A 12,494-nucleotide genomic window follows, 5' to 3' on the forward strand; every position below is an offset into this window, starting at 1 on the left:
AAGGTCTCTTTCTTCAGCAACACTCCCAGGACCTTATCATTAATTGTATAAGTCCTACTCTGATTTGCTTTTGTAAAATACAGCACTTTGCATTTATCTAAATTAAACTCCATCTGCCACTCCTCAGCCCATTAGCCCACCTGATCAAGATCCCATTGTAATCTGAGGGAACCTTCTTTGCTGTGCACTGCAACTCCAATTTTGGTATGACTTCCAAACTTACTATAACTCCTGTGTCCACATCCAAATCATTTATATAAATGACAAAAAGCAGTGGACACTGCACCAATCCTTGTAGTACGCCACTATTCACAGGCCTCCAGTTTAAAAAGCAACCCTCCACCACCACCCTCTGTATTCTACCTTTGAGCCAGTTCTGTATCCAAATGGTTAGTTCCATGAGATCTAACCTTGCTAACCAGTCTCGCATGGGGAACCTTATCGAACGCCTTACTGAAGTCCATATAGATCACGTCTACCGCTCTGCCCTCATCAATCCTCTTTGTTATTTCTTAGAAAAACTCAATCAAGTTTGTGAGACAAGATTTCCCACGCACAAAGCTATGCTGACTATCCCGAATCAGTCCTTGCCTTTCCAAATACATGTACATCCTGTCCCTCAGGATTCCCTCCAACAACTTGCCCACCACCAACGTAGGCTCACTGGTCTATAGTTCCCTGGTTTGTCCTTACCACCCTTCTTAAACAGTGGCACCACGTTTGCCAACCTCGTCTTCCAGCACCTCACCTGTGACTATCAATGATACAATATCTCAGCAAGAGGCCCAGCAATCACTTCTCTAGCTTCGCACAGAGTTCTAGGGTACACCTGATGAGGTCCTGGGGATTTATCCACCTTTACCAGTTTCAAGACATCCAGCACTTCCTCCTCAGTAATATGGACATTTTTCAATATGTCACCATCTATTTCCCCACATTCTATATCTTCCATGTCCTTCTCCCCAGTAAACACTGATGCAAAATACTCGTTTAGTCTCTGCCATCTCCTGCGGCTCCACACATAGGCTGCCTTGCTGATCTTTGAGAGGTTCTATTCTCGCCCTACCCTTTTGACCTTAATGGATTTATAAAAAAACCCTTTGGATTCTCTATAACCTTATGTACCAAAGCTTTCTCATATCCCCTTTTTGCCCTCCTGATTTCCCTCTTAAGTATACTCCTATTGCCTTTATACTCTAAGGATTCACTCGCTCTCTCCTGTCTATGCCTAACACATGCTTCCTTTTTCTTAACCAAAACCTCAATTTCTTTCATCATCCAGCATTCCCTTCACCTACCAGCCTTTCCTTTCACCCTAACTGGAATATAGCGTCTCTGGATTCTCATTATCTCATTTCTGAAGGCTTCCAATTTTCTAGCCATCGCTGTACCTGCAAACAACTGCCACCAATCAGCTTTTGAAAGTTCTTGACTAATACCTAAAAAATTTTAAACAGTTGCAATCTCTGTGCTGATCAGGCTCCCACATGAGTTTTGCTGGTTTTTTACATTATTCATTTATTAGATGTGACCAACACTGGCAAGTTCACCATTTATTATTCATCCTTAATTGCCCTCAAGAGATTGACAAAGAGCTTTTTTGAACCATTTTAAGTTGCATAGATATCCTCTTTGCCTTTTGGAGGGGAGTGCCAAGATTTGACCCAATGACACTGAAGAAATAATATATCTGAAAGTCAGTGCAGTTAGTCTTGGAAAGAAATGTGCAGATGGTGATGTCCTTATGTATCTGATGCCCTTCCACTGGATTGAAGAGGTCACAAGTTTGAAAGGTGCTGTTGCAGCAACCTTGCTGTGCATCTTACGACATACTGTTGCTACTGTACACTGATGGGTGAATAGATTAAATGTCGAAGGTGATAGATGCAGTACTGATCAAGTGGCCTGTTTCATCCTTGGTAATGTCATATTTTTAAGAGTAATTCTGGAGCTGTAACCATCCAGGCAAGTTAAAGTATTCCATCACACTCCTGAACTGCCTTGAACAGACTTTTGGGAGTTAGTCACTTCAGGATTCCCAACCTCTGACCTGCTCTTCTAGCTACAGTAATCATATGGCTGGTCCATTTCTGGTTAATTGTAACCACCAACTATTGATAATGGGGGATTCAGTAATGGTAACACCATTGAATATCAAGGAGGAAAGTGTTAGATGCTCTTTCTGTTGGAGATGGCCTTAGCCTGATACTTGTGCAGTGCAAATGTTACTTACCTCATTGATGGATGCAGCACCCCGCAACATGCTCCCACCTTGTTTACCTCTGGCCTGGGATCCAGTGATGGTCCTAGGTTGAAGGCTTTGTACTAGCCTCTGCAGTGTTGCTGCATGCAATAGTACTGATGCACTGTGACTGGCCACTGGATCTTAGAGAGGGAATACCCCATCAAAGTACTTCTGCAGAAGCAACATAGCTGGACTTGCAACAGTGAGACAACAGTAGCCTCATTGGTTCTCTACCTGCCAGCTGATGCCCCCTGCCCCCATCATCATCTGCACAAGCTGTATAACATCAATGCTCTGCAGTTGCTGTGACCAGCTGATTAAGAGAGGGAGGACTGACAAATCCCATAATTAAGTGATATCCAGAATTTTCAATCTATATCCTAGTGAATATAGAGAATTTTGAAAACTTTTGACCAATACATATGAATTTCCTCTCACTCTTCTCAGACTCTTGGGATGGATATTTTATCTCTTTCATATCTCATTAAGTCATCCATTATCCTTTCTAATAAAAATAAGACGCAAAATCTCTTAAAATAAAATCTGTCCCCTATAGGTTGGAGTGTTCATCTGGTTGACATTCAGACAATACAATACTCTGTACACTACTTCTTTGCGTATTCACTAAGAGTGGCATACTTGTCCAGGAAGTGGATCTTTTACATTTTTAACCTAATTAGGTCAAGGGGCTGAATGGCCCACCTTTATTCCTAAGTCCCTATGATTATATTAATGCGTTCATACATAGAAGAGCACGATACCACAGTGGCTAGGAAGTTTTAAAATCTATGCCAAGATCAAATGAAAGAGAAGATTTTTACTGCAATCTCATTAATTGCATGTACCAACATGAGCGTCATGAGTTGCACAACTGTAAAAATAAACTTACAAAAGTAAATCATTGTTACAAATTACAAAAGGACAGGGAAACTCCTAATCTCCGTAGATAATACCATTTACATTCAACCCAGATACTCTGAAAGGATGATTACGGCAGGAGTGTGAAATCAAGAATGATGTCCAAATTAAAACAGGGTCCCAGAGGGAGCGAAATCCATCTTAAAAACCTTGTTAAAAGAAGGTTGTCTCAACATGTTTATTAACATGAACTGAAAAGATGCAGAATCGATGAGGGAAGTTGGGGTAGTGCAGGCAAGAATATTCTATGACCTTGGGAACAGAAGTAAATCATGAGAAATCCCAATGTCTGATAATGGGAATCTGAAGAGGTGGCCCTGTTCCAGGAAAGCCCCTTCTAAGTCACGGTAGAACTAGAAGTACCAGAGGTCTCTTGGGGAGGCAAGAAAAATGGCTAAGGACTAAAAAAAGATTAGTTAGGATACCAATATTAGAAAAGATCTGAACAATTTGCTGTGAAGGGAGGCATCAGAATGCAAATAAAAGACAGCAGTATCAGCTCTGCTGCAGTCTTTATCATGGAATATTTTGAGAAGAGAATATATTCCACTACTTGCAGGAGAAAACCATTCAAACGTAATGCTTGCAGTTTCTGACAGAAGGAAGATCAACTGTGGCAATTTACACAAAGTATGTTTTAACCTTCCTGTTACATAGCTAAAGAGATAATAGAAGAGAATTGAGAATCAAAGAAGCTTTATTTTCAGCCATTTTCTTAAAACACTTGTTTTGCTCGAGAGAGGGGCAGGCAATTTGGATAATACTGGCTCACATTAATTTCTCATCCTTAAATGCCCTAGGACTGGCATTCTTGGCTAGTTCAGAGGGTCGTAAAGAGTCAATTGAATGGCTGTGGGGCTGGAGTTACATGTAAGGCAGACAAGAATGTCAGATTTTCTTCCCTAAAGGACTTTTGAAAGAATTCATTAAGAGCCATTCCTACATCTGCTTGAACACACAGGTTACCTTTTTGGCCACAATAACTGGTCCTATTGTTGCTTATCCTCTTTTCTTTTATGAAGCATTATGAAACAGCTTTGGGTTTTCCTTGAACTTTTCTTGCAATATTTTTCTCTTTGCTTTTCTAATCGCCTTGTTTGATGTCTGCACTTTCTTCACTCTTATCTTTCCAAGGCATTGGGCTCTCTGTCCCTACCATAAGTTTCCCATTTTGTGTTCTGCTATTATATATGCATTTTAACATCTAATAGTCTAGGTCTGGGGATAACTATTTATTTGTAATAAGTATTCAATTTTATTCAACCTTTGGCATTAGGATGTTGGGTGGGTGATGGTGGTTGGGAAGGATGGAATTCCAGTGGTAAAACTGTACAGTGGCAATATCATTGCACTAGTAATGCTATGGGGAAGTGTGTTCTAAATCCCACCAATGCAGATGCTTTTGAATCCAATATTTGCAACATTTGAATCCAGTAAAATCTGGAATTAAATGTTAGCCAAATAATAACCAGTCAATGGTTGGAGAACCCACTAATATCCTCAACCTTAAATCCATATTGCTACAAAGCCCTGATACTTTTCACCCCCTTGCTTAATAAGAATCCATCTTCTGCCTTAAAAATATTCAAAGGCTTCCACTGCCTTTTGAAGAGTTCCAAAAACTCAGCACCCTCAGAAAACGTCAGCTCATTTGTTGAAAAATAAGGAGCTGCTCATTTAAAACAATGACCCCACGTTTTCGATTCTCCCATAAGAGGAAACACCCTTTTCTACATGCTCCCCACCAGTTCCTTACATGCTTCAAATTGCCTTTTGCTTTTCTAAGCTCCTTGATACAAGCCGAACCTGTCCAACCGTTCCACAACAGCCAATGCACCCATTCCAGTTATTAGTCTAGTAAACCTTCTCTCAATGGCTTCCAATATATTTACAGCCTCAAATAAGGAACCAACAATGCACACAGTAAGGGGCACTCTTTTAATTACTGATTCAATAAACTGGCTTAATAGCTATGTCTTTAATTTCCTTCAATTTGTTTTCATCTCAGTATGAGTCAAATAATGCCTATCCAGAGATTAGCTTGTACCCTCTCACAGCCCAGCTGCTTATTTAAAAGCTTGATATCACTTTACAGTTAAAACTGCACACCCAGAAAAGATGCCATCCTAGCCACAATCTGGCCAGCAAGACAACAAGTGAGTCAGTGTGAGAAAATGCAGCAGAGAGGTTGTTGTTCAGTTGATGGTGGTATGAAAGCAAAGACCTGAGAGCAGCCTCTACTGACAAGACAAGGTGATAACATCTGATATTCCAGGAATTCTTCCATCCATATAAAAACCAGCTTAGCCTCCTCTTCAGACAATAGACAAGAGGGCATATTTCTTGAAAAAAAAGATTTATTCAACATTAAACAGTTACCCAATGATCATTTCTTTGTACCATACAATCATTCATTTCCTAGATTTTTTAAAACTGTAGGAATTAATTATAAGACATTAACATTGTTATTCTGTTGCTTCCTTCAACGTTAGCTGCAGAAATTAAGTTAAATATGTCCACTGCAACCTTTGCTCATAAATTTATCAAAAAAAAAATCAGGTTCTTTATTAGGCATTCAACTGAAATGATGCTACATCACTTTTCCTTCACTGTCTGTGGGTCAAAAATCACAGAACTCGCTTAACAGCACTGTAGGTGCTCCTACACCAGAAGGATTGCAACAGCTCAAGATGACTCACCGTAAACGCATGAACAATAAATGCTGGGCTTTGTCAATAACATTCACACCCCACAAATGAACAAGTGTTGCTACTGACAGATGACGATCTTGCCATTTTACTCAAAAGACTCAGTTCTGTAGTACTCACTCTGCTGTTTTGCATTTCTTTTGCCACCTTTCCTACACTCACTTTCATTCCCAAATGCTCCACCTTCCACACACAAACAACAAGCATTGCTACCTTTCACATGCTCATCATTAAATTTCATTAACTTCACCCATTCATGATCTCACCCACCACCCATGTTTCAAAATAATCACAATCAAACTTGTTTGCTACCTGTAACCATTTAACTTCAAAGCAGTTTTTTTTTTAAAGCAGAAACAAACAGCTTGAACCAAGTCTTAACTACTAGAGCAAGTAGCGGAAAGGTTTTGTTAGTTGTTTGATGGTAAGGTTAGAGAACTGAGAGCACCCTCCACTGGGGAGAAAATCCAACAGCAGCTGGTATTTGCAGGCAGTTTTCTGTCTAAGTACATACCTTCTCAGAATTTGCCAAATTGGGTGCATATTTAAAAGGTTTATTTTATGTTAAACAGTTGCAATATCATTTGGAACATTCAAATATTCCAGTACTAAATTTTAGCTGCCATATTAAAATAATTAATACATTGTTATACTAAATGCTGAACCAATAGCTTCAAAAAATTATTAGATGGGCTCAAAGTTATGTGGTTGCACACAATGGAAAACTGGTTTTCTCTTCACTCGAAGGCTTAAGTGGAAGGAGATAATGTTGGGGATATTAGGTCAATCATGTAGGCTGCTTTATCTTGGATGGTGTCAAGCTTAGAATGTTGCTGGAGCTGCACTCAGTCAGGCAAATGGGGAGTATTCCAATGTACTCCTGACTTGTGCCTTGTAGATTGCAGAATCAAGTGATGTACTCAATGCAGGAATCCAAGCCTATGACCTGATCTTGTACCTCGTATTTCTAATGACTAGATTAGTTAAGTTTCTGGCCAAGGGTAACACCCAGGTGTTAATAGTTGGGAAACTCTGATGGTAGTGCCATTGTTATTGCTTGCCACTTGTCATCCCAAATCCACATATTGTGCTAAATTCGAGCACGGCCTGCTTCAGTATGAGAAGTTGTAAATGGTGAAAATTATACAGTCATCAGCAAATACCTTTAAAATTTGACCCCATGATTGAGGGAAGGCCATTTATGAAGCAGCTACAGATTGTTGGGCCCAAGTGCATTAACCTCAAACTCCTGCAGAGATATCCTGAAGCTGAAATGACTAACATTGAACAACCACAACCATCACGGAGCGCTTTCTCCCCAAGTCCTACCAATTCTATTTTATTAGGTCTCCTTGATGCCACATTCTGTCAAATCCAGCGTGGACAACAAGAACAGCCACTTTCACTTCACCTTTGGAATTCAGTTCTTTCATCCATACTTTGACAAAGTTTGTTGTGAAGAGAGGAGCTCCGTGGCCCTGGCAAAACCCAAACTGTACATCAGTGAACAGGTTGTTTGTAAGCAAGTGCTGCAAGATACTACTGTTGATGACACCTTCCAACAATTTACTGATAATTGAGAACAGACCCTTGGGTGGTGGGTACAATTGACTGATGACATACATAAGTGCACCAAATAATTTAAGACTTATAATTAACAGGCTAAGGTGGATCTTTAAATCAGATGACTAAATTACACATTGGAGACTAATGGGGTGGGGTAGGGAAGGATGGGGAATAAAAGGAATTGAAGCTCATGATCAATACTCATGTGGTCAGACCATCGCATTGCCAAGTTTCCTGGACATCTTCAAACTGGAGCTGGCAGCAACAATGACTCCAAACAGAAAATGAACTGAAATCATATTTCAGTGGAAAGGCTCCAGAACTACACAATCCCAGCTGAGGAAGGAATGCTGGAGGTGATGCAGCTAGTCTCAAAATTTGGCTCATCCAGTTTATTGCACAGTGACTACAGTACTCCCCCACACCTGGGGGGGGGGAGAGAAGATACATTCAAAGACCTGCCGTGGAAGCCTGAAACCACTGATAGGTGCCAGCCCACTCATTTAAAAATGGGGAATTTACCTTGCCAGCAGCCCCCAGTCCCTTGCTCTGGAACGTTCCCTGTAATACGTTTGGGCCATGGTAAACCTCGGGTAACTGCGGAAACCGACTCTGCGGATAAGACAATCGTCCTGTATTTCAAAACTAAATTTATGCACATGTACACAAAAGACATCTTGTGGAAGTTGCATTAAGTTCCATTGTATTAATTGTACAACACAAAGCTGGGAGGGATGGTGAGCTGTGAAGACAATCCAATGGCCCTGACCTTCTGGATAGTAGAGGTCACAGGTTGGAAGGAGTCAAAGACACTAGCGATATGCTGCAGTGGGTGGCGCATCATTGCTGTTTGCCAGTGTGGAGGGAGTGAATATTTAGATTTGAGAATGAAACCAAACCAGCAGATTTCCTTGTCCTGGATAAAGTCAGTTTCTTAAAAGTTGTTGGAGCTACACTGTGCTGGCAAGTAGAACATATTCCATCATTTAAATGCCTTGTGCCTTGTACAGGAATGAAAAGCTTTGGAGATGCTAGATGAATTACTCCACTCGTACAGCCACATTACTTACCGAGATAGGTCAGTTCAATTTCTTGACAACACTGTCCTTCAGTATGTTGGCAGTTGAGGATTCAGTGATGGCAGTACCATTCAGTGTTGAAAGGAAAGTTAAATCACTTGGTGATAGTGCCTACCTAGCAAATATGTTCCAAATGTTATTTGCAACTTACCAAACTGCCTTTGTCTTGCTGCATATGAATATTGACTGCTCAAGTACGGAGGGAAATGAAGAATGGTGCTGAAAATTGTGCAGGGCTCTTTCCCATTTCTGGCTTTACAATACAGGGAAGGCCATTGATGAAACAGAAGATGATTGCTGAGTCAAGAACACAACAGAGAAACTTCAGCAGCAATACCCTGGGACTGAGATGATTCCTGAAGAGCTTATGCTCAAAATATGAACTCTCCTGCTCCTTGGATGCTGCCTGAACAGCTGTGCTTTTCCACTGAGATGATTGGTCTCTTAACAACCTCAACCACTTTCCTTTGTGTTAGGTCTAACTCCAACCAGCGAAGGCTTTCTTCCTCCTCCTACCCCCACTAATCCCCAGTGACTCCAGTTTTGCTAAAGTCCTTTGATGCCACACTGTCAAATGCTGCAAAAACCAAGCGCAAAGGGCTTTATTTTCCAACTGAGTGACTGGAACTTGCTTCTAAATTGGCAGGAAGGGGTTGGATAGGGGTGAAGTATTCCCAAAGTAACTCTGAGTTAAACCAACACAGTTTATGTGCCAAACTGATTAGTTCTGGATTCAAAACCAGTTTGGTACTGCCATCGTCTTTTGAATTAGATCATTGTTAAATATTTACATTCTTTGTAATTAAAAAGAAGCAACGTGCTAACTCTGCTTTGTTCAGCAACAAATTTATAACACTTTCAGAAAATGGTCTCACTTACAATAAAATTACATGTTTCACTACAACAATTGATCATTACCTTTGGCCATCAGCAGGGAAGACATTGCCATCACAGAAATGTTAACATGTACAGCAAACTTTGTTTTAACCAGCACTTTATGAGCAGTACTCTTGATAAAATGGCAAATATTGTATACCTCAGTTTTCTGTATTACTGTCCAATTATTATAGTTTATTCACATCAATGTAACTATACCTGTTCAATTGAATGACCACATGAAATATCAACAGTTGATTCAATTTTGAGTTAATTCTCCTCAAATATCGCGATCTCTTGAGTAGTCAGTTGAGGGTCCAAGTGAGAAGGCGCTCTGCCAGTATGTTTCATTTAAGGCAAAGTTGCATTATTAAGTGATTTATGCTGTAAATAAACTATACAGTAATGTCTATACCCCTGCTTCATTACACAGATTATAGCAACCTCTTGATCTTCTGGAACATTTGATCAATCAACTCACTCCTGGTCCCATAGGGGCCAGATAAAAAGTTTACAGTATTCCCAAATACTAACAAATTATGTAATTCCTTATTTTAAGTATTAATAAGCTATCATCAAGGCTGCTCATTAACCCAGCCAGGAATGACACTTTAAGTAAGAGTACAAGGACAAAGAGAAATCAATGACAAACACCTGATCCAAAAGAACTGAAGGCTTACAGGTAAATAGTACTGGAGTGGGTCTAGCTAAATAACCCCAGCAAATGCCAGCATTGACTCCTTCAGTATTCTAACCTATGATTGAAGATCCATTGTTCCTGTTCAAACATCAACAATGTATAACCAATAAATACAGAACTCAAAGCCGAAGCCAGCAGACAATAAAACACTCATTCATGCTATTATGGAAAATGTTACTGCTTTATAATGTACAAATAAAAGCAATAAAACTGTGCCAAAATAGTAACACTTTATTAAAGACAGTACAAAGAAGAAGTACTTAAAATTTACTGCGACTAAGCATTAAGTACGAGCAAATATAACACACGATATATCTTTTCCAGAAGTCATTTTGATTTCATACAAAATCACTCCCCCATGTCCAAGTCTGAAAATGACTGGTCTTTTGTTTATACAGCTTGGTACAAATACGTTCTTCACTTAATCAAACGACTGCTGTCTTAGATTGACACATTATAGTAAATGTCTGAACAACGAAATCTACGTAATATGTGTAAAAGGGAATTTGTGCTTCACCTTCAGAGTTAATCACCAAGTTTCTGAAGTGTAAATTCCCCTCTGTGAAGAAAACATTTCTAATGGTTCCTTTCCTTCAACACAATGGAGCCGATGAATGCCGACTGCCATCTTGTGGTGAAAATGCTTTACTTCTTGGGTCATGTCTCCTTTTAGCAAGTTGCAAGCAGTACAGCAACAGCCTAGTTTAGATGCAATAAATCAGTCATGTGAATAAGGTTAGCTGTAACTTTTCACAATCAAAAACTGAATAAATGAGGAATACTAGCATAAGGCTGTCATAAATGGGCACTGTCAATCTTCATTCTTCTACTTAGCAGCAAGTCTCCTCATATCCTTAACCATTTCCAACCATACAGAATTCAACTCTGCTTGGATTTAGTCTCTCCCTCATAAAAGGTTACTGCATCATTCTAGTCATGTGCACCACTCATTGTGGTACTACTGCTAAGTAAATTTCAATTCAAGTTTTCAACCAGAAACATCTTACATTTTAAAAACTGGCTTGAATCACAGGTTGCAAACTATGGTTCAATTCTGTGATCCTGTGGTGATAAATCTGAGTTAAACCAGCTCTTTTTCAATCAAAAGTTGTGTAATGAAGAGGACGGATCATGAGATAATTCAGAAAGATGTAAATAGAATAAGGAGCCATATAGCTTTCAAATAACGTTATATTGGGATTATCAGATCAACTTTAAAATTATAAGCATCTAGTGCAAAAGAGGCAGTGGGGAAGTTTACAAATATTTTTATTCACCAAGGTATGATAATCTGAAATGCACTGTTTTAAAGCGCTGTAAAAACAAATTCATTGGTAACTTATAATAGGAAACTAAATTTATATAGACTTGAAAAGGAATCATTTACAGGATTGAAGAGGTGACAGATACTAATAAATTTGTTAATAATTTTTGAAACTGTGATCAAGTATGTGAATGAGGGAAGTTCAGTTGATGTAGTTTATATGAATTTTAGCAAAGCTTTTGACAAGGTCTCACATGGGAGACTGATTGAAAAGGTTAAAGCACATGGAACTGAAGGGAAGTTGTGGAGATGGATCAGAGAGTGGCTTAGTAATAGGAAACAAATGTTACTGTAGGAGGCTGTTTGAGTGACAGGAGGCCAGTGTCCAGTGGTCTATTAAGGATCAGTACTGGGACCACTATTGTTTGTTACATATATAAAAAAACTGCAGACAACCCAAGACTGGTCGAATGGTTAATAGCGAAGATGGTTGTAGATTACAGGATGCTATAGATGGGTTGGTCAGGTGATATTTAACCTTGGTAAATGTGAGGTGATGCAATTTGGAGGAAGAAACAAGATGAGGGAATGTAATGAATGGCAGGAGACTGGTTAGCTTAAAGGAACAAGGGGATCTTGTGGTAATTATTCACAGATCCTTAATATCAGTAGTGCATATCAAGAGGATAGTTAAGTCAGCATATGGGATACTTGACTTCATTAACCATGGCACAAGAGTATAACACCAAGGAAGTAATGTTGGAGTTGTACAAGCATTGGTCAGGCAACAACTGGAGTACTGTGTGCAGTTCTAGTCACCTCACTGCAGGATGGATGTGATAGCACTAGAAGGGTACAGAGAAGGTTCACAAGGATGTTGCCTGGGATGGAGAAAGTGAGCCATAAGCAAAGACTGGATAGACTTGGTTTGTTTTCCTTAAAGCAAAGAAGACTGAGGGAGGACATGATTGAGGTATATAAGATTGAGGGATATTAACTGAGCGAATACAGAACAGTTGCTCCCCTTAGTTGAAGGGTCAATCACGAGATTTAGGGTAGGGGGCAGGAGATTCAAAGGGGATTTGGAAAAACACTTTCACTCAACAGGTGGTGATGGGAATCACTGCCTGGGAATAAT

At 39.6% G+C, this 12,494-nt stretch overlaps 1 protein-coding gene across 2 annotated transcripts in view; it reads right to left on the reverse strand.

The window, feature by feature from the left end:
- Nucleotides 1-9,345: 9,345 nt before the first annotated feature.
- The window catches only part of LOC140453435 (heterogeneous nuclear ribonucleoprotein R), a 38,384-nt gene continuing 35,235 nt past the window's right edge, over nt 9,346-12,494 (reverse strand). For both annotated transcript variants that reach the window (XR_011952384.1, XR_011952383.1), the window contains one exon: nt 9,346-10,791. The gene's annotated coding sequence lies outside the window, so the exon portion shown is untranslated. The remainder of the gene's footprint in view (nt 10,792-12,494) is intronic.

This window comes from Chiloscyllium punctatum, chromosome 27, assembly GCF_047496795.1.
Source record: "Chiloscyllium punctatum isolate Juve2018m chromosome 27, sChiPun1.3, whole genome shotgun sequence".
Taxonomy (NCBI): Eukaryota; Metazoa; Chordata; class Chondrichthyes; order Orectolobiformes; family Hemiscylliidae; genus Chiloscyllium; species Chiloscyllium punctatum.